This window comes from Mobula birostris (assembly GCF_030028105.1).
Source record: "Mobula birostris isolate sMobBir1 chromosome 1 unlocalized genomic scaffold, sMobBir1.hap1 SUPER_1_unloc_1, whole genome shotgun sequence".
NCBI lineage: Eukaryota > Metazoa > Chordata > Chondrichthyes > Myliobatiformes > Myliobatidae > Mobula > Mobula birostris.
The window spans coordinates 599,862-621,257 of NW_027274035.1; the positions used below are offsets into that span (position 1 = coordinate 599,862).

The 21,396-nt window shown below is 43.0% G+C and overlaps 1 protein-coding gene across 2 annotated transcripts in view; it reads left to right on the plus strand.

Annotated features, from left to right (window-relative positions):
- The window catches only part of oxr1a (oxidation resistance 1a), a 536,209-nt gene that overhangs the window by 235,570 nt on the left and 279,243 nt on the right, over positions 1-21,396 (plus strand). The gene's annotated exons all lie outside the window — the stretch shown is intronic.

Here is a 21,396-nt window from a genome sequence, read left to right on the forward strand (position 1 = left end):
CTCGACGAAGTAGCCCCTCAGTTTACAGCGGGTCTCACCATTGTCGAGGGGGCCATATGGGGAGCATCAGACACAACAGACGTGCACATAAAGTGTGGCTTCTCCTGGAAGAACTGTTTGGGGCCCAGAATGGAGTTATGGGAGGAGGTAAATGGGCAGATGCAACATTTCTGGCACTAGTAGGGATATGTGCCAAGAGAGAGATTAGTGAGGAAGGACAAATGGACAAGGTCCAAGCGGAAAGTGGAGGTGGGGGAGGTAAAGATGTGTCTGGTGGTGGAATCTCATTGAAGATGGCAGAAGTTGTAGAGAACGAGTACTGAATGCGGAGGCTCATAGGTTGGTAGGTGAGGACAAGAGGAAATCTATCCCTGTTAAGTGGCTGGAAGATGGGGTGAGTTCAGATGTCCAGGAAAAGGAGGAGATGCAGGTGAGGGCAGCATCAACGTGGAGGAAGGGAAACCACGTTCTCTGAAGAAGGAGGGCATCTCTGATGTCGTACAAGGGAAAGTGTCATCCTGGGAACAGAGGGCAGTGAATCTGTGGAATTTATTGCCGCAGACAGTTGTGAAGGCCAAGTCATTGCATATGTTTACAGTGCAGGTTGAAATGTTCTTCATTACTTAGGGTATCAAAGGTTACGGGGAGGAGGCAAGTGAATGGGTTTGAGAGGGTTAATAATCAGCCATGATGGAATGGCGCAGCAGACTTGATTGGCTGAATGACCTAATTCTATTCCTATGTCTTACACTTTTATTCAAACTTTTCCCATCTCCACCCTATCCATTTTGTTTTCTCCACTTCTGTCCCTCTTTACATGCATAGTAATCATTTTATCTCCATCTTTTGTCAGTTGTAAGGTCATTAACTGACACATTAACTCATCTTTATCATAGATGTTACTTGACCTTTTGATTATTTCTTGTATTTTCTACCTATATCTGCAGCCTTTCCTTTACAGAGATATCCTACAACTTTTCCTGTTTAAACTGTACCAAAATCCTTTTCTATCGTTATTTTGTTTGGATCTCTAACTGCAGCACCTTTCACCTCAAACACTTAGAGGAACGACATGGGCAAGTCATATCTGCTATCCACCTCAGCTGGCATTGTGGCACAAAATATTCAGCAACAATTAAAGAGATATTTGTGAAGAAAGTGGTGAAAATGTGGAACTTGCTACCACATGGAATAGTTGAGATGAATAGCATAGATGCACTTAAGATAAAACTGGCTAAATGTACGAGGAAGAAACGAATATTTTGAGAAGTTGAAATGCAATTTAGGAGGCTCATTTGATGTCAAGACTAGCAAAGGCATCACCAGCCTTCTATGTGGTAAACATAATACAATAAACAATAAGGATATGAAACTGCTCATGAATAAACAGCCTTAAAGATGACTTCAGCACTTAAAAAGTGCCCACAATTATGACAACTATCTGATATCAAACAACTTTGATACTTCACTGAATTTTACCCTCGTCACGCCACCATTATGAAATTCAAACATCAACCATTAGGCTCCTGAACCAGTGTGGATAACTTCACTCACCTCATCACTGAACGCATTTCACAATCTAGGGACTCACTTTCAAGGACTCTACAACTCATGTTCTCAGTATTATTTATTTATTTAATTATTTCTCCTTTTTTTTAAAAATTACTTATTAGTTTTTAAAAATTTGCACAGTTTGTCTCTTTTTTGCACATTGATTGTCTGTCAGTCTTTGTGTGTAGTTTTTCATTGATTCTGTTGTATTGCTCTGTAATGCCCGGAAGAAAATGAATCTCAGGTTAGTATATGGTGACATATACAAACTTTGATAATAAATTTACTTTGAACATTGAAATTATAATCCAGTTTATCTTTTATACACATATTAGGTTTAATTTACAGTGTGCAAAGAAAGTAACAAATTAAAGCAAAATTGCAAAACGAAGATCTGATCGTCACCATATAATCTGGCAGACCCCTCCGATCTAATAGCTCTTCAATTTATAACTGAGCAGAGCTCCAGTCATGTGTGGACAGGAATCGGCCTTCTGCACAGGTACATGATGGTTCTACAATAACTGTATAGCGATGTTGGGGGTCCATTCGGGAAAAGCGCTGATCTTCACATCTCCCTGTACACAATGAGGAAATCAGACTGCTGAAGTTGTACCAGCATTCACAAGCCCATTGGATTCAAAGGGAACCGATGGCTTCAAGAATAGTTAAATCTGTAAATTTATTTTAATTTAATTTAATTTACTTCATTAATGTAGTTAAATGCCTTTAATTGTGTATATCTTTGTAATGTTTTTGAGAACATTAAAATTAAAACTTTAAAAAATGCTTGAGTATTTTAGGATATGCCTTTGGCATTCACAAACACTAAATTTAAATGACAGTTTTGACAGCTGATAAATCTAGGGACAGAGCCTCACCAGTTGTCAATGCTATTTTGGGGCCAGAGCCTGCCACTTGTGCTTTGTACTAAGTTGAAGACTATTTGTTCTGCTGGGGACTAGTTTCCCAATGCTACTCTGCATCTGGGATTCTGTTGTGAGAACGACTGCTCCAAGGGCAGGAGTCTGGTGAGTTTGGGATCACCCTTCCAAAATATTTTCATTCATTATTATTGGCGTACAAAGTTTGCTGCAAGAGTTACAGATTTTATTTCAATCTATATTTATTTGCCTCCTATTTCCTCAATTATTTACTTGTAACCTTGGGCCTAATTTTAACTATGCAGCATGTCTCTGTCCTGCTTAATGTAAATTAGCACAGGGATTGGTATCGCTGTATCTAGCCAAGAAGACCATCCATCCCCAGCTCCATGAAAGAGATGGTACAACCCATGGGACAGCTATTCTATTCTCTTCCCTTTCTCTCCCTTTTGGAAAGAACCACACACGATGACTGTTACTGCTTTCGAGACTGCTGTATAAACTCAGTGGCCACTTTTTTAGGTACTCCTGTTCGTTAATGCAAATGCCTAATCAGCCAATCTTGTGGCAGCAACTCAATACATAAAAGCATGCAGACATGGTCAAGAGGTTCAGTTGCTGTTCAGACCAAACGTCAGAATGGGAAAGAAATGTGATCTAAGTAACTTTGACCGTGGAATGATCATTGGTGCTGATGGGATGGTTTTCAGAATCTCAGAAACCGCTGATCTCTTGGGATTTTCACAAATGGCAGTCTCTAGAGTTTACAGAGAATGGTACAAAAAACAAAACAAATTCAGTGAGAGGCAGTTCTGTGGATGAACATGCCTTGTACTAGAGTTTACAGAGAATGGTACAAAAAACAAAACAAATTCAGTGAGTGGCAGTTCTGTGGATGAAAATGCCTTGTAAGTGTTTATGATAATACCCCCACCTTCCTGCTCTGATTTTGCATCTTTTCTTTCAGCCCTGAGGAAGGGTCTCAGCCTGAAACATCGACAGTATACTCGTTTCCATAGATGCTTCCTGCCCTGCTGAGTTCCTCCAGCATGTGTTGCTTGGATTTCCAGGATCTTTTAATTTTCTAGTGTGTGTTAACGAGAGAGGTCAGAGGGGAATGGCCAGACTGGTTCCAGCTGACAGTAACTCAAATAACCACCCGTTACAACAGTGCTGTGCAGAAGAGCATCTCTGAATGCACAGCACGCTAAACCTTGAAGTGGACGGGCTACAGCAGCAAAAGACCATGGACATGCACTCAGTGGCCACTTTATTAGGTACAGGAGGTACCGAATACAGTGGCCACTGAGTGTATTTTGGACATGGAGTGTAACATTTAATTTGTAGGATTGTTTCTCTAATAGGGGTGTATTGATTAGGGCTCTGGAACTACCCATTTTATGGTGGTTTTCTTTAAAAAGTTGAGCTGCAGATTGGACTGTGTGGATTAGTTCTGCACCAAACACAATACTTAATAAATCGCTGAATAATGATACAGATTTGAACAGCAAAGCAGGTTTGTTCCAAATAATATGCTTTTAGCTTCAGCCATTGTGACAGGTGTTGCAGATACAGGGGTTGGCCCAGGCCTAACCATCTTTAGTTGCTTCTTCACTGAAACTTACCTTACACAAATTCTGAACTAGAATTCATAACTGGGTGCTGAGTATCATCGGATTCCTCAAATGATGAACACTCCACAGCCACAGGTAGGAAGAATGGACAACATTTAGGCTTGGGCTGATCACTAGACAGACACATTGGAGCAGGTGATCATCTCTATCATGACAGAATTCAAACACCAGTCAGCAGTATTACCATCTCCAAGTCCTGCACCATTGACCAGAACCTAAACTGGCTCCCTCAGATAAATATTGTAGCTACAAGGGGTTAGAGGCCAGTAATTCTTTAATGACAGAATCAAAGCATCTGCAAAGCACAGTTCAGGATCTGTAAGAGGGTCAGCACTCATGAAGATCCTCAGTTCTCATACAACGCAGCTCATCCATCCCTTTAAACATTTACACCCTCCAGCACTGACTGACGTGGCTGCACATAGTCCAGTGCAACAATCCTAGTTTACAGCCTCCAACACTTACGATACAAGCACAAAGGAACATTGCTTCCCGCCAAACCACACACCATCCTGACTTGGTCAGAGATGACTGTTCTTTCAAAATCTTGGCACCGGCACTCCATCATTTGGCGCTGTGAAGTACTTTCACCACGTGGTTGGCAACGATTGAAGACGGCAGTTTAGCCCCACCTTGTTTTGTGATGTGCAGTGAAATTGTCCTCATGCTTTTTATGCATGAATAGAGCATTTTTCTAAAGTTAAAATATTTCTAAGGAAATCCCCAAAAAAACAATGTGTATCTGGTTCCAAATTAAACGTGCTGCAATTAAACAACGTGTAACCTGGCAGAGAATCTGTACGGGGCAGGCCTGATTGTACTGAGACCTGTGCAAAGCTGCAGTGACTTTAGGACGCGCTTATCTGGCATACGTCGCTGCTTTGGTGAATCTCTCACCCCCCCCCCCCCCCACCCGCGCTGAGGTGTTCCCTGGGCGAAGATGGCGACAGTGAACTGGTAAAGCTGAACCATTTCACTCCTCGCATACCAGCAGTCAGACAGCATGGAGTATTTCAGCAGTTTTTCCGGCAGGGGGGCCCGCTTGCTGCGGGGGACTTCGAACAGACTCTGGGGTAGTTTGCGAGAGATTTATTTCCTGGATTCGGTTAAAGAAACGGACGCTGACGGGCAGGATCCCCAGCACGGAACCAGTTCCTTTGGTGAGTAAGTTTGTTTGCAAACTTTGGGCCGAAGTTTGGACTCGTTCTGTTTTGCTTCTCAGACTTCTTACTGAAGTATCTGTAGCAGGGATGAGATCGGAACGTTTTAACACTATTTGAGCGGAAAACAAAATACAAAATCTAGGCTGTAACTGTCATTGCTTTTTTAAAAGGAAGTTAACTAAAGTTGTTGAAAGACTCGGTGCGTCTCTACTCTCTTGAACTGAGCAAACGAACACGTCAGTTGCATGCCTGTGTTTGCATTTTCAGTTTGATTTTAAGCGAAGGCCGACTCCCTTCTGCCATGTAGCAATAATCACAGGTTCAAACAGTATTTGTGTTGAGGGATTCCAGTTTACGTAGGCTCGCTGGCCGGAGAGGGTGAGGGAATGAACTCCAGTACATCTCCGGGCTGTGCATGAATTCAAACCTTTGCAGATGCTGGAGATCGAAAATAAGGTCCGAACGCGCTGGGAACACTCAGCAGGTGCTGAATGGAGCCTGGCCCGCCGTGTGTTTTTGCGTTTCTTTGGGATTTCGTGCACAAACTGCTGAATCTGAAAGTCCGAGATTAGCAGGGTGTCGGGCTGTTTAAACGCTCCTTGGCAGGACTCAGTCTCGCTCAGTCTTGATGAAGGGTCCCTGCCCGAAACGTTGACTGTTTATTCCTTTCCATAGATGCCGCCTGACCTGCCGAGTTGCTCCAGCATTTTGTATGTATTGCCTTGGGCTTCCAGCATCTGCAGGTTTTCTCGTGGTTGTAATTTTACATAGAAACATAGAAAACCTACAGCACAGTACAGGCCCTTCGGCCCACAAAGTTGTGCCGAACATGTCCCTACCTTAGAAATTACTAGGCTTACGTATAGCCCTCTATTTTTCTAAGCTCCATGTACCTATCCAAAAGTCTCTTAAAAGACCCTATCGTATCCGCCTCCACCACCATTGCCAGCAGCCCATTCCACACACTCACCACTCTCTGAGTAAAAAAACTTACCCCTGACATCTCCTCTGTACCTACTCCCCAGCACCTTAAACCTGTGCCCTCTTGTGGCAGCCATTTCAGCCCTGGGAAAAAGCCTCTGACTATCCACACGATCAATGCCTCTCATCATCTTATACACCTCTATCAGGTCACCTCTCATCCTCCATCGCTCCAAGGAGAAAAGCCGAGTTCACTCAACCTATTGAATAACAATTCCAAGATTTATGTCTTGGAATTGTTATTCAATCCACCCCTGCCCTGGGGCACGAGCTGAGAGCCCATTAAGGAGGCAAATAGATTAGAGGCTTTTAAGAGATGTTTAGATAGGCACGTGAATATGAGGAAGATAGAGGGATATGGACATTGTGCAGGTAGGAAGAATTGTTTTTTTGGGATTTTTTGATTTACTTTTGAGCTGGTTCGTGCAGCTTTGTGTGCCGGAGGGCCTGTTCCTGTGCTGTACTATTCTATGCTCTTAATTTCAGTGATACTCTTGGTCTGCAGGTTAGAAGATAATTCCAAAGTAACAGTGTTAAAATGCACAAATTTTAAACAAGGATATGTTACAGGCCAGAAGACAACTTTTCAGTTGGAGGAACTTTTCAGAGCTTTTCGCTGGCACTAATTGACTTCAAAATAAAGTCCTCAGACTTTGGATTGGGAGGCAAAAGGTTCATTTTCTTAACTGACCCAAATCTGACCCAAGGGATGACAGGTAATGGCTGGCTGGTCCTTGGGGAGCACAGGCAGCAGGGTCAATGCAGGGTGACCTGTCCTGTTATTTCTCACAGCCTTTGGTCTGTCTAACTGTGTTTTAAATGTTGTTACTGTTTCAGCCTCAACCAGTTCCTATGCAAGCTGGTTCCATACATCACCACCTTCTATGTGAAGAAATTGTTCCTTTGGTTCCCTATGAACTTTTCCCCTCTCAACTTTACCTATGTCCTCTAGTTTTTAGTTTCCCTTCCCTGAGGAAAAGGCAGTGTACATTCACATTATCTATGCCCTTATGATTTAATACAAATCCAGAATGTTATTCCTCAATCATCTGCACAAAGAAATAAAATCCGAACCTGCCCAGCCTTTCCTTATAACTTAGAGTTGTGGCAAATCCCAATGTGAGTCTCATTCTGTCCAGCGTATCTGCAGCACCACTTTAACTGAGGTTTCGGTTAGTTTCATTCCCTCTATCCGTATTCCTCATTCCCTCAGTTTAAATGTCTAATTCCCATCTGTAACTTGCAATTGAATGTGCTTCTATTCAAGCAGAATATTGTAGACAGTAACTCAGTTCATCATCATTGCTTCTAGTTCTTTTGCCAAATGCCCAAAAGTTTGTCCTCCATTTAGAAATGCACCTAGCCCAGCATTCTCCTCTCCCCAATTCTGTGTCCTCCCCTCAGCATCCCCTGAACCCTATCAAGTATCCAACAGCATATCCTATCTTCCTCAGTCACCCCATCCCCTCTCCTCTTCCTGCACTTCCCTCCCCAGCCATTCCCCAGGCTCTCTGTCTCTCCCCCCGCCCCCCGATCATTTTTCCTGCAGGCATACTCAACATATCTATACAACAGTAACTGTAAACAGGATCAATGAACAACAAACTGTGCAAATATAAATAAATAGCAATAAATAATGAAAGCATGAAATAACAAGATAAAGAGTCTTTAAAGTGAGACCGCTGGTTATGGGAACACCAGAAATAGAATGAGTGTAGCTATCTCCTTTTGTTCAAGAGCCTGATGGTTGAGGGGTAGTAACTGTTCTTGAACCTGCTGGTGTGAGTCCTGGGGCTCTTGTACCTTCTATGTGATGGCAGCAGCAAGAAGAGAACATGGCCTGGGTGGTAAGGAAATCTGATGATGGATGATGCTTTTCTTTGACGGTGTTTCATGTCAATGTGCTCAATGGTTGGGAGGGCTTTACCTGTGGTAGACTGGGCTGAATTCACTACCTTTTGTAGGATTTTCTGCTCATAGGCATTGGTGTTCCCGTACTAGGCTGTAATGCAGCCAGTTAACACACTTTCCACCACACATCTGTAGAAGTTTGCCAAGGTTTTTGATGACATGCTGAATCTCCACAGACTCCTGAGGAAGTAGAGGCTGTGTCGTGTTTTCTTTGCAATTACTTTTATACAATGTGTTCAGGACAGGTCCGCAGCGGTAGTGACACCCAGTAATTTAAAGTTGCTGACCCTCTCCACCTCTGACCCTCCAATGAGGACTGGCCCATGGACCTCTGGTTTCCCTCTCCTGAAGTCTACAATCAGGGTCTTAAAATAAAATGTGGCTGAAGAATTAAAGGTTAGCTTTATTTGTCATATGTACATGAAAACATAGAGTGTAATGTGTTGTTTGTGCCATCGACCAACACAGTTGGAGGATTGTGCTGGTGGGCTGTGAACAAGTGTTTACGTGAACACAGCATTCCCACAATTTATCCTAACCCATGGAATAGAGAGAGGAGGAGCTAACAATGGTGCCAGAGGGCGACTTCTTGCAATTCAAGCCACAAAACAGTTTAATTTCTTCACTCACAACACGTTGGAGGAACTCAGCAGGTTGAGCAGCATCCGTGGAAAAGATTGGTCGACGTTTCGGGCTGGAACCCTTCGTCAGGACAGGATGAAGGGTTCTGGCCGGAAACGTCGACCGATCTTTTCCAGGGATGCTGCCCGACCTGCTGAGTTCCTCCAGTATGTTGTGAGTGTTGCTTTGACCCCAGCATCTGCAGTTTATTTTGTGTTTCGTTTAATTTCTTCTCTTTTATGTCTTTTTCCTTTTTGTTGATGGGCTCCAGATCATGATCTCTTTGTGGGACTTTGCACGGCTTGCATGGTGGGTTGGGGGGACGGTTGATGCTTTTGCCGAAGCCAGTTAATGCTTTAGCTGCTGCCTGTGACGGGAAGAGGGAGGGGGCTTTTGTGTTGAAATGTTTTTCTGACGTTCATCCTTTGGGGTTTTTCTTCTGTTTTACGGATGTCTGCGAAGAGTAAGAATTTCTGGTTGTATACGTTCTCTGATATTAAATTGAGCCTTTGAACCACTGAGCCATTGAGCCATGCACCTTTGGAACGTGGAGGAAACTGGAACCAGAGGTCACCAGGAGAACATACAAACTCCTCACAGACAGTCATGTGAATTGAACCCAGATCGCTGATACTGTAAAGTGTTTTCTAACTGCTGCACTACTGTACTGCCCGCAAGTTATTACCCACACAGATGGTATGGATCAGGTGGGTTGAGAGGTGCTGTATGTTTCTATGATTCTGGAGCTATGCCGGCAGATTTGAAAACTCCATCTGCTCCACCTTGTTAATGTAGGAAAAGGAAGGCAAGGAACTGTAGAGCCAGTTTGCCTGTCATTAGGGAAGTTCTGGAATTAATATTGAGAAGGCCCAGGTGGGTTAAGATAATCATAACATAATCAAACAGAGCCAGTGTGGTTTTATTAAAGGGAAATTACTTAATACATTAACTTGAATTCTTTTGAGGTTGCTGAGAGCATTGTGAATAGAAAGGAAGGAAGCTAGTACACAGATGCAATGTATTTCGATTGCCCAAGGCAATTGATAAGATGCTACTTAACATTTTCCTACCTAAGAGCTTGTGGCTTGAGGCTGAGATATGGATAGAGGATTGGCTGGCTAAATACAAGATGCAGAGACAAAATAATTGAATTGTTTACAGATGGTCAAGCTGTAACTGATTATTGCCGAGGCCTCAGCTTTTGCAATAAATGTTACTGAATTAGATGTTGGACAGAGTGTTTTCTAGCCAGCTTTCCTGGTGATACAGAAGAAGAAATGTGGGAAGCAGATTTGTGAGGAGTATGGAAAGTCTGCAATGTTAGCTTTGTGGACTATAAAAACTAGTTTGAGATTCCAGGACAAAGTGGCACAATAAAAGATGAGTGGGTAAAAAATTGCAAATTGAATATAATACAGAAATTTAGAGGTTACCCTGTATGAGACCCATCATTGGTCAGGGCCGACCATGGATGTTGCTTTTTAGGTGTCTGTGTGATACGCAAGCCAAGGCAGCAGAGTATGGAGAATAAGCTGTTGCTTATGCCAGTGGTCCCCAACCACTGGGCCACGGACCAGTACCGGGCTGCAAAGCATGTGCTGTCGGGCCGCGAGGAAACAATATGATTTGGCGATATGAGTCAGCTGCACCTTTCCTCATTCCCTGTCACGCGCACTGTTGAGCTTGAACGCACGTGAGGTCATGACCCACGCGTCATCCATGTCAGCATGGGAAAGAGATCAACTCCTCGAGCTTGCAAATGACGGTGGGCTGAAAAGTATGTTTGACATAACATCTCTGCTGGCATTCTGGATCAAAGTCAAGGCTGAATATCCTGAGATAGCCACAAAAGCACTGAAAACGTTGCTTCCATTTCCAACATATCTCTGCAATGAATGCAATGAAAACTAAATTGCGGAATAATAGATTGGACATAAGGAACCCCGTCTGAGTACATAGAACATAGAATAGTACAGCACAGTACAGGTCCTTCGGCCCACAATGTTGTGCCAACCCTCAAACCCTGCATCCCATATAAGCCCCCACCTTAAATTCCTCCATATACCTGTCTAGTAGTCCCTTAAACTTCACTAGTGTATCTGCCTCCACCACTGACTCAGGCAGTGCATTCCACGCACCAACCACTCTCTGAGTGAAAAACCTTCCTCTAATATCCCCCTTGAACTTCCCACCCCTTACCTTAAAGCCATGTCCTCTTGTATTAAGCAGTGGTGCCCTAGGGAAGAGGCGCTGGCTATCCACTCTATCTATTCCTCTTATTATCTTGTACACCTCTATCATGTCTCCTCTCATCCTCCTCCTCTCCAAAGAGTAAAGCCCTAGCTCCCTTAATCTCTGATCATAATGCATACTTTCTAAACCAGGTAGCATCCTGGTAAATCTCCTCTGTACCCTTTCCAATGCTTCCACGTCCTTCCTATAGTGAGGTGACCAGAACTGGACATAGTACTCCAAGTGTGGCCTAACCAGAGTTTTATAGAGCTGCATCATTACATCGCGACTCTTAAACTCTATCCCTCGACTTATGAAAGCTAACACCCCATAAGCTTTCTTAACTACCCTATCCACCTGTGAGGCAACTTTCAGGGATCTGTGGACATGTACCCCGAGATCCCTCTGCTGCTCCACACTACCAAGTATCCTGCCATTTACTTTGTCTCCCATCACCCCTCGATGGGACTGTCTTGTTGCTGGGAGACAAGCCCAGGGCTCCCACTGATTCAGCAATATTGATGCGTTGCAATGATTTTATATGTTCATACGGGGAAAATAAGTGGTGTGTGTTTAATATCCAAACGTTACTTAAAATGTTATGATGCTATTGACTTATAAGTGACTTTTATAACCATATAACAATTACAGCACGGAAACAGGCCATCTCTGCCCTTCTAGTCGGTGCCGAACGCTACTCTCACCTAGTCCCACCGACCTGCACTCAGCCCATAACCCTCCATTCCGTTCCTGTCCATATACCTATCCAATTTTTCTTTAAATGATAATATCGAACCTGCCTCTACCACTTCTACTGGAAGTTCGTTCAACACTTACTTCAAGCTCCCCTGATAATTGACATATAGTCATAGTCATACTTTATTGATCCTGGGGGAAATTGGTTTTCGTTACAGTTGCACCATAAATAATAAATAGCCATAGAACCATAAATAGTTAAATAGTAAAATGTAAATTATACCAGTAAATTATGAAATAAGTCCAGGACCAGCCTATTGGCTCAGGGTGTCTGACCCTCCAAGGGAGGAGTTGTAAAGTTTGATGGCCACAGGCAGAAATAACTTCCTATGACGCTCTGTGTTGCATCTCGGTGGAATGAGTCTCTGGCTGAATGTACTCCTGTGCCCACCCAGTATAATTATGTAGTGGATGGGAGACATTGACCAAGATGGCATGCAACTTAGAAAGCATCCTCTTTTCAGACACCACCGTGAGAGAGTCCAGTTCCATCCCCACAACATCACTGGCCTTAAAATGAGTTTGTTGGTTCTGTTGGTGTCTGCTACTCTCAGCCTGCTGCCCCAGCACACAACAGCAAACATGATAGCACTGGCCACTACAGACTCGTAGAACATCCTCAGCATCGTCCAGCAGATGTTAAAGGACCTCAATCTCCTCAGGAAATAGAGACGGCTCTGACCCTTCTTGTAGACAGCCTCAGTGTTCTTTGACCAGTCCAGTTTATTGTCAATTTGTATCCCCAGGTATTTGTAATCCTCCACCATGTCCACGCTGACCCCCTGGATGGAAACAGGGGTCACCGGTACCTTAGCTCTCCTCAGGTCTACCACCAGCTCCTTAGTCTTTTTCACATTAAGCTGCAGATAATCCTGCTCACACCATGTGACAAAGTTTCCTACCGTAGCCCTGTACTCAGCCTCATCTCCCTTGCTGATGCATCCAACTATGGCAGAGTCATCCGAAAACTTCTGAAGATGACAAGACTCACTATTTTCATGCGAGGAAAATATGCGCTGTGTGTTTAATATTAAATTTGTTAGATAAACCCTTTTAGAAATGAAATTGAGTGTATTAGCCACTTATCACCTATATTCCGGTTGTGATTAACACCCCCCCCCCCCAACGATTTGCAGAAAAAAACGGCACGTACACGCGTGCGCACTGGTGCCCGTGCAAGGCTTCATGGTCATTGTAGTCTTTCTCGGGGTAAACCCAACGTATTTGACTGCTATTCTTGTCCGTTGGCAACCCTACCCCCCCCCACCCCAGGGTCAGCCAGTCCGCAAGAATATTGTTAATATTAAACCGATCCACAGTGCAAAAAAAGGCTGGGGACCCCTGGCTTAGGCAACAGGCTCGCCTTTTCCACGCAGCTGATGAATCCAAAGGAATGGCAGAGACTGATACAGTTTGACACCAGCGGCATTGCAGGAGTTACCAGTCAGTGTTGAACTCAGCATAGGGCTGCCTTAGGGACGCCAGCTCCGTACTTTTCCTCGGGGTTTACTTCTGACTAGCCGCAAGGCAGCAGAGGTTTGAGATCAGAATTTTCCTTCTAGAGGAGCTGCCAACCACGGCTGACGAGCCCCATCTGCTTGAAGCGACTGGTTTTAAGGCACCAGTGACCTTCCTTTGCCCCTCTGTCAGTCGAAATGGTACCACTGGGCTGAGCCACACGTGAAGGTCAGGAGCCGGACTTGGTTGTCAGAGGCTACTTGAGACGCATGCCATTGGGAGTGTTTAATAGGTAGTGGGAGTGTATCCCCACTACCACCCCAACTACAACAACCTCAAGGAACCACTCAGTTTGAAAGGAGCAGACAACTGTATAAATGGAGAGTGACTAAAGAATGCAGCTATATTGAGATTTAGCAATTTTAGTATGTGAAACACAGAAAATTATAATGCAGATGCAGCTGTAAATGGGGAAGCAAATGGGAACTTGGCCTTTATTGGAAGAGGAATGGATAATAGAAGTAATAAAGGCTTGCTATAAGTGTGCACAGATTTGTTTTCCTATCTTAATAATATTGGACTAGACCCAGACCAGAGAAGCTTCTTTAGTTTGACTCTTAGATTGAAGAAGTTGATAGAAGGAAAGTTTGACTAAGTTAGGCATAAACTCTTTTTAGAAAACAGATAGCTATAGAAACATATGGGATTTTGTGGGGGCTTGACAAGGTAGATGCTGAGAAGATGTACAGTGGCCACTGTGTTAGATACACCTGCTCATTAATGCAATCATCTAATCATTCAATTATGTGGCAGCAACTCAAAGCATAACAGCATGCAGACATGGTCAAGAGGTTTAATTGTTGTTCAGACCAAACATCAGAATGGAGGAAGAAATGTGATCTAAGTGATTTTGACTGGGGAATTGTTCTTGGTGCCAGATGGGATGGTTTGAGTATCTCAGAAACTGCTGATCTCCTGGGGTTTTCATGCACTGCAGTCTCTAGAGTTTACAGAGAATGGTGCAAAATACAGAACACATCTAGTGAGCAGCAGTTCTGTTGCGCGAAAACGCCTTGTTATTATTACAAGAGGTCAGAGGACAATGGCCAGCCTGGTTCAAGTTGACAGGAAGGTGACAGGAACTCAGATAATCATGTGTTACCACAGTGGTGTGCAGAAGAGGATCTTTGAATGCACAACATGTTGAACCCTGAAGGGGATGGGCTGCAGCAGCAGAAACCAATTTCTGGCTGAATATGGAATACAGTGCTTCAGCCAGAAATTGGATCACTCAATGTATTCACAGCGAAAATGCAGCTTTGATTTATAGAATGTGGGAGATGGGTGAAGCCAAAGTCAGATCAATCGTGTTTTTGTTGAACGGCAGATCAGACTTCAGAGGCCATGCCGGCTACTTCAGCTTCTGTCCTATGTTCTTATTGTGTAGATGAGTAGTCAGACCATGTCATATTTGACACCCAAAACTGTAAACAATATGGTTCCGTTGTAGGCAGATATACCTGGTGTGAAGCTTGTGATAAGGGAATGGATTTTATGATAGGATCAAACTTGATGGATTCTAGACATGAAGTAAGGGAGGTCAAAGGGTGGCTGAAGTAAGTTGCAGAGACTTGTAAAATTAGTTAGCTCCATTATGGGTACTAGCCTCTGTACTGTCCAAAATATCTTCAAGGAGCAGTGCCTTAGGAAGGTGACATCCATCATTAAGGATCTCCACCACCCAGGACATGCCCTCTTCACAATGTTACTGTCAGGAAGGAGGTACAGAAGCCTGAAGGCACACGCTCAGTGATCCAGGAACAGCTTCTGCCCCTCTCCCATCGGATTTCTAAATGGACATTGAACCCTCACTATTTTTTAAATTGGTTTTATTTGCACTACTTATTTTAACTCATCTATTTAATAGATCTATATATGCTTAATGTAATTCAATTTTTTCCCCTATATTTATGAAACCCCTTTTTACTGGCTGTCTCTATAGAGACACGGCTCATTAGCCACTGGACTCGGCATTGAGGAAACCACCTTTTTCAAACTCCATATGTCTAGGGTCGGTATGATTTGCATCCCACCAAAACCGAGAAGTTGGGATGTTTCAACCACCTGAAATCCGATCTGTGCAAACACTATAAAATTACATGCTATTAGCCGTTGGCAAGAAATAAAAGATCGTACACTGCATACAACTATAAAGAAAGTATATTTACAAATTTCATCTTTATCGAACAGTTAGTAGATAAAAGAAAAGGGAAAAAAAAGGGCCCATTACAGTTAACCCAGTCCAAGTGTGCACATAAGTTGGAGCTCATCTTGAAATTGTTCTTAACTCGCGCGCTGGACCACCTTCTGAATGTCACTTGAAATCCACCGTGAACAAACAGGCTCCCCCACAGGAGTATTGGTCTTTCCTCTTGGAAGCCATTCATCTGCAGAAAGCACCTTGTGCAACAGGGGTGGCATGCTCAGCGACCTTTCCTCCTGCCTTCTCCCAGCTCCCACCAAAAAGACCTCGACCCACACCAGTGTCCGTCACAAAAACCTCTTCACCCAGCGTTCTCTTGAACCTTCTCCCAATTCCACCACATAGCATTCCTAAGTTGAACAACATAGCCCCTTATCTTTAGCTCAAACCCAAACATGCTAACAGCATAACAGACTGCTCTTAAAGAACTGCTAAAATGAATTACCCTACAGCAGAGAGTAAAAATCTTAACCAGGGCATTACATTTATTTAGCATGTGTTTGATAGTACTGCTGCCATAAAGTTACCAAATTTCATGACATATGCCAGTAATATTACACCTGATTCTGATAGATCCTTAGAAGACACCAAAGAGACGTAGCTGTAAGAAGAATAGATACGATTAGAACCATAGAACATTACAGCACAGAAACAGACCTTTTGGCCCTTCTTGGCTGTGCCGAACCATTTTTCTGCTTAGTACCACTGACCTGCACCTGGACCATATCCCTCCATACACCTCCCAAGTACCTGTCTACAAGTTTTTCTTAAATGTTAGAAGTACTTACCACTTCATCTGGCAGCACATTCCACACTCCCACCACTCTGTGTGAAGAAGCCCCTCCAACTTTAAACTTTTCCCCCTTCACCCTTAACCCATTTCCTCTTTTTTTTCTCCCCTAGCCTCAGTGGAAAAAGCCTGCTTGCATTCACTCTATCTATACCCATCATAATTTTATATACTTCTATCAAATCTCCGCTCATTCTTCTACGCTCCAGGGAATAAAGTCCTAACCTATTCAACCTTTCTCTGTAACTGAGTTCCTCAAGTCCCGGCAACATCCTTGTAAACCTTCTCTGCACTCTTTCAACCTTATTAATATCCTTCCTGTAATTTGGTGACCAAAACTGAACACAATACTCCAAATTTGGCCTCACCAATGCCTTACACAACCTCACCATAACATTCCAACTCTTATACTTATACCTTGATTAATAAAGGCCAATGTACCAAAAGCTCTCTTTACGACCCTATCTACCTGTGACGCCGCTTTTAGGGAATTTTGTATCTGTATTCCCAGATCTCTCTGTTCTACTGCACTCCTCAGTGCCCTACCATTTACCTTGTATGTTCTACCTTGGTTTGTCCTACCAAAGTGCAATACCTCACACTTGTTTGTCTCCATCTGCCATTTTTCAGCCCATTTTTCCAGCTGGTCCAAATCTCTCTGCAAGCTTTGAAAACCTTCCTTACTGTCCACTACACCTCCAATCTTTGTATCATCAGCAAATTTGCTGATCCAATTTACCACATTATCATCCGGATCATTGATATAGATGACAAGTAACAATGGACCCAGCACTGATCCCTGTGGCACACCACTAGTCACAGGCCCCCACTCAGAGAAGCAATCCTCCACTATCACTCTTTGGTTTCGTCCATTGAACCAATGTCTAATCCAGTTTACTACCTCTCCATGTATACCTAACAACTGAATCTTCCTAACTAACCTCCCACGCGGGACCTTGTCAAAGGCCTTACTGAAGTCCATGTAGACAACATCCACTGCCTTCCCTTCATTCACTTTCCTGGTAACCTCCTCGAAAAACTCTAATAGATTGGTTAAACATAACCATAACCATATAACAATTACAACACAGAAACAAGCCATCTTGGCCCTTCTAGTCCGTGCCGAATTCTTACACATGACCTACCACGCACAAAGCCATGTTGACTCTCCCTAATAAATCCCTGTCTACCCAAATACTTGTAGATCCTATCTCTCAGTACTCCTTCCAGTAATTTACCTACTACTGACATCAAACTTACCAGCCTATAATTTCCTGGATTACTTTTAGAGCCTTTTTAAAATAACAGAAGAACATGAGCTATCCTCCAATCCTCCGGCACCTCCCCCCTAGACACCGACATTTAAAATATATCTGCCAGGGCCCCTGCAATTTCAACACTAGTCTCCTTCAAGGTCCGAGGGAATACCCTGTCAGGTCCTGGGGATTTATCTACTCTGATTTGCCTCAAGATAGCAAGCACTTCCTCCTCCTCAATCTGTATAGGTTCCATGACCTCACTACTTGTTTGCCATATTTCCATTGACTCCACGCCAGTTTCCTTAGTAAATACAGATGCAAAAAACCCACCTAAGAACTCTCCCATTTCTTTTGGTTCCATACATAACCGACCACTCTGATCTTCAAGAGGACCAATTTTATCCCTTACTATCCCTTTGCTCTTAATATACCTGTATAAACTCTTTGGATTATCCTTCACCTTGACTGCCAAAGCAACCTCATGTCTTCTTTTAGCCCTCCTGATTTCTTTCTTGAGTTTTTTTTTTGCACTTTTTATACTCCTCAAGCACCTTATTTGCTCCCTGTTTCCTACACATGTCATACATCTCTCTCTTCTTCTTTATCAGAGTTGCAATATCCCTTGAGAACCAAGTTTCCTTATTCTTACTCACTTTACCTTTAATCCTGACGGGAACATACAAACTCTGCATTCTCAAAATTTCTCCTTTGAAGGCCTCCCACTTACCAATCACATCCTTGCCAGAGAACAACCTGTCCCAATCCACGCTTTTTAGATCCTTTCTCATTTCTTCAAATTTGGCCTTTTTCCAGTCTAGAACCTCAACCCGAGGACCAGATCTATCCTTGTCCATGATCAAGTTGAAACTAATGGTGTTATGATCACTGGAACCAAAGTGTTCCCCTACACACACTTCTGTCACCTGTCTGAACTTGTTTCCTAATAGGAGATCTAATATTGCATCCTCTCTAGTTGGTACCTCTATATATTGATTTAGAAAGCTTTCCTGAGCACATTTTACAAACACTAACCCATCTAGACCTTTAACAGTATGGAAATCCAATCAATATGTGGAAAATTGAAATACCCTACTATCACAACTTTTATGTTTCCTGCAGTTGTCTGCTATCTCTCTGCAGATTTGCTCCTCCAATTCTTGCTGACTATTGGGTGGTCTATAATACAACCCCATTAATGTGGTCATATGTTTCCTGTTTCTCAGCTGCACCCATATGACATCAGTAGACAAGCCCTAGCACTGCTGTAACATTTTCCCTGACAAGCAATGCCAACGCCCCACCCTTTATTCCTCTGCTTCTATCACGTCTGAAATATCAGAACCCTGGAACATTAAGCTGCCAGCCCTGCCCCTCCTGCAGCCAAGTTTCACAAATGGCTATAATGTCATAATTCCATGTGTCAATCCACGCCCTCAGCTCATCAGCCTTCCCCACAATACTCCTTGCATTGAAATAGACACACCTCAGAAGATTATTACCACCACACACAACCTTTCTTTTTGTGATTTTGCATAAACTTTTAACATCATTTATTTTCACCCCTGCTCCACTATCTGCTCTGGCACTCTGGTTCCCATTCCCCTACAAATCTAGTTTAAACCCTCCCCAAAAGCACTAACAAACCTCCCTGCAAGGATATTGGTCCCCTTTTATTTCAGGTGTAACCCGTCTCTCTTGTACAGGTCCCACCTGCCCCAGAAGAGGTCCCAATGATCCTGAAATCTGAAACCCTGCCCCCTACACCAGTTACTCAGCCACGTGTTCATTCACCAGAGCAACCTATTCTTACCCTCACTGGCACATGGCACAGGTAGCAATCCTGAGATTACCACCCTCGAGGTCCTGCTTTTTAACTTCCTACCAAGCTCTCTATACTCACTCATAGGGAAACAGTTGCTGTGGCTACTGTTAATGATGATGACTTATTTATGGAACTAACTGAATTTTAGATTTCCCAATTATTGTGGTGGCATGTTTGCCTACAGAGAGAATTGTGGAAATTAGATCACAAAGGATCCATTGTTCTAATTCTTTAACTGAAGCTATCTACAGTAATTCTATTTTCCTGCTGTTTCCCCAGAATACAAAAGGGCTTTTTGCATGTCATGTTAATGAGCACTTGATCACACACCCTCTGTTTAAGACTCAGAAGACGTGAAACTCATCGTATTTATTTTGCAGTTCTCCAAGAACAAATCATCCTCACTTGCATAATTTTCAGATCCCTATTCTGATATGCTTTTGTTTGTTGATTGCCATAATCTGCTCTGTTTTTGAAATTTATTGAGAAAGGGCAGTATCCATTGAAGTGGTTATTTATTGTAAATTGCTTTGAAGTTAGGACAGGAATTGTTATAGAACAAATATTCTACATTCTGTGTTGGTCATACTATCTCTCTTAACCCCTCCCCATGGCCCTCCAGTGTCATTTTGATATTCATTCGCCGGCAAAGGAGACGCTGGAGATGGCTGTGTACTCCTGGATTCCGTACTTGGTGGGGGGGCTGGACCCTCCCATCAGTGCTGCTCTCCAGTGCTCACTCCTGGGAAGATAAGCTGGATTGCATTTGACTACGGCTGCACTTGAGTGAAATGAGCAACTGCTGCGGCTTGTTCTTGCAGAGGTGTGGTTCCAGGACAACACCCATGCACCATCAGTCTGCAGGTCATGATTTATTTTTTCGTAACTGTATGCTGGCTTGGAATGTGTGGCGACATTTGTGGGCTGCCCCCAGCACCCTGGTTAACACAGATGACTCATTTCACGTCTTGATGTACAAGTGATAAATAGACTTGAATCTAGCCCTTCTACAGAGCAGATTTGAAGAACTTGAGCCAAGCCATTGCCTGTCTTCGGGGAGGAATAGCCGGAAAGGATTATGGCCTGGAAAAGTACAGCTGAAGATGCAATCTCACCCCTCCAGAAGCAGCAGTTTTACTCCAGCCATACTTGAAAGTCTTTTCTACAGAATCTGCTTTGGCAATATCTCATCCCTAGGGCAAATTTAATTAAAAAGAAATTTTAAAAGAAAATTAAATTAGGTCTGTGTAGTCATAAACATGCAGTTCTAATTTGCTTTGAGATGGCTTGACTGATTCCTGTTTATTGGCAAATTAGGACTGTGAGATATCAGAGAGGCTGTTGATGTAGTTGCTTCTCATCTGCTTCCTTTGAAAGTAGTGTGCTGTCTAAGAATTTAGCTGCATCATCAAGATTGTTTAATACTGAAGAGAACAGAACCTTTGCAAGTCCTGCACTTGGGTCATTCCAAGGTGTTTTGTAACTGCTGAAATACTTATTCAATCCTTTTGAACTAATGAAGAGTGCAGCTGCTTATTTATGTAGTGCAAGCTTTTTCAGTGATTAACTATGTGATCACGACATCTATAAACACTGACCAGGACACTAAAGGGATTGGGGGAGCGAAGGAGACTCCCTCAGTTTTTTGTAAATATTAACTTGCTTTACAATCACCTGAGTGTCGTTAATATAATGTCACAACTGAAAAACAATTGCCCAGGAGTTGGAATGCAGTGCATTATTTATTGATCTTCCTTTGATCCTGGGAATTACTTAACCTTGAGCAAATTGCTAATTTGGACCATTTCTAAGTTAATCATAAAATTCAGTCAATCGATTTTTGATTCAGACAAATCCATCTGGCATTCTCTGTGGATGACAGCACACACCTAAAGACAACAGTCGTCATGCATTGTTTTTCAACTTGCTCATATAGAGCGCAGGTCCATATTGTGTAACTCAATAGTTTTCTGCATTTTGTTAAAAAAAATCTACTATCTGCTGAGATCTCAGAATGACATTTAAAGGAACTTGTGCTTAATAACAGGGGTCTTCAGAAAACAGCCTCCTA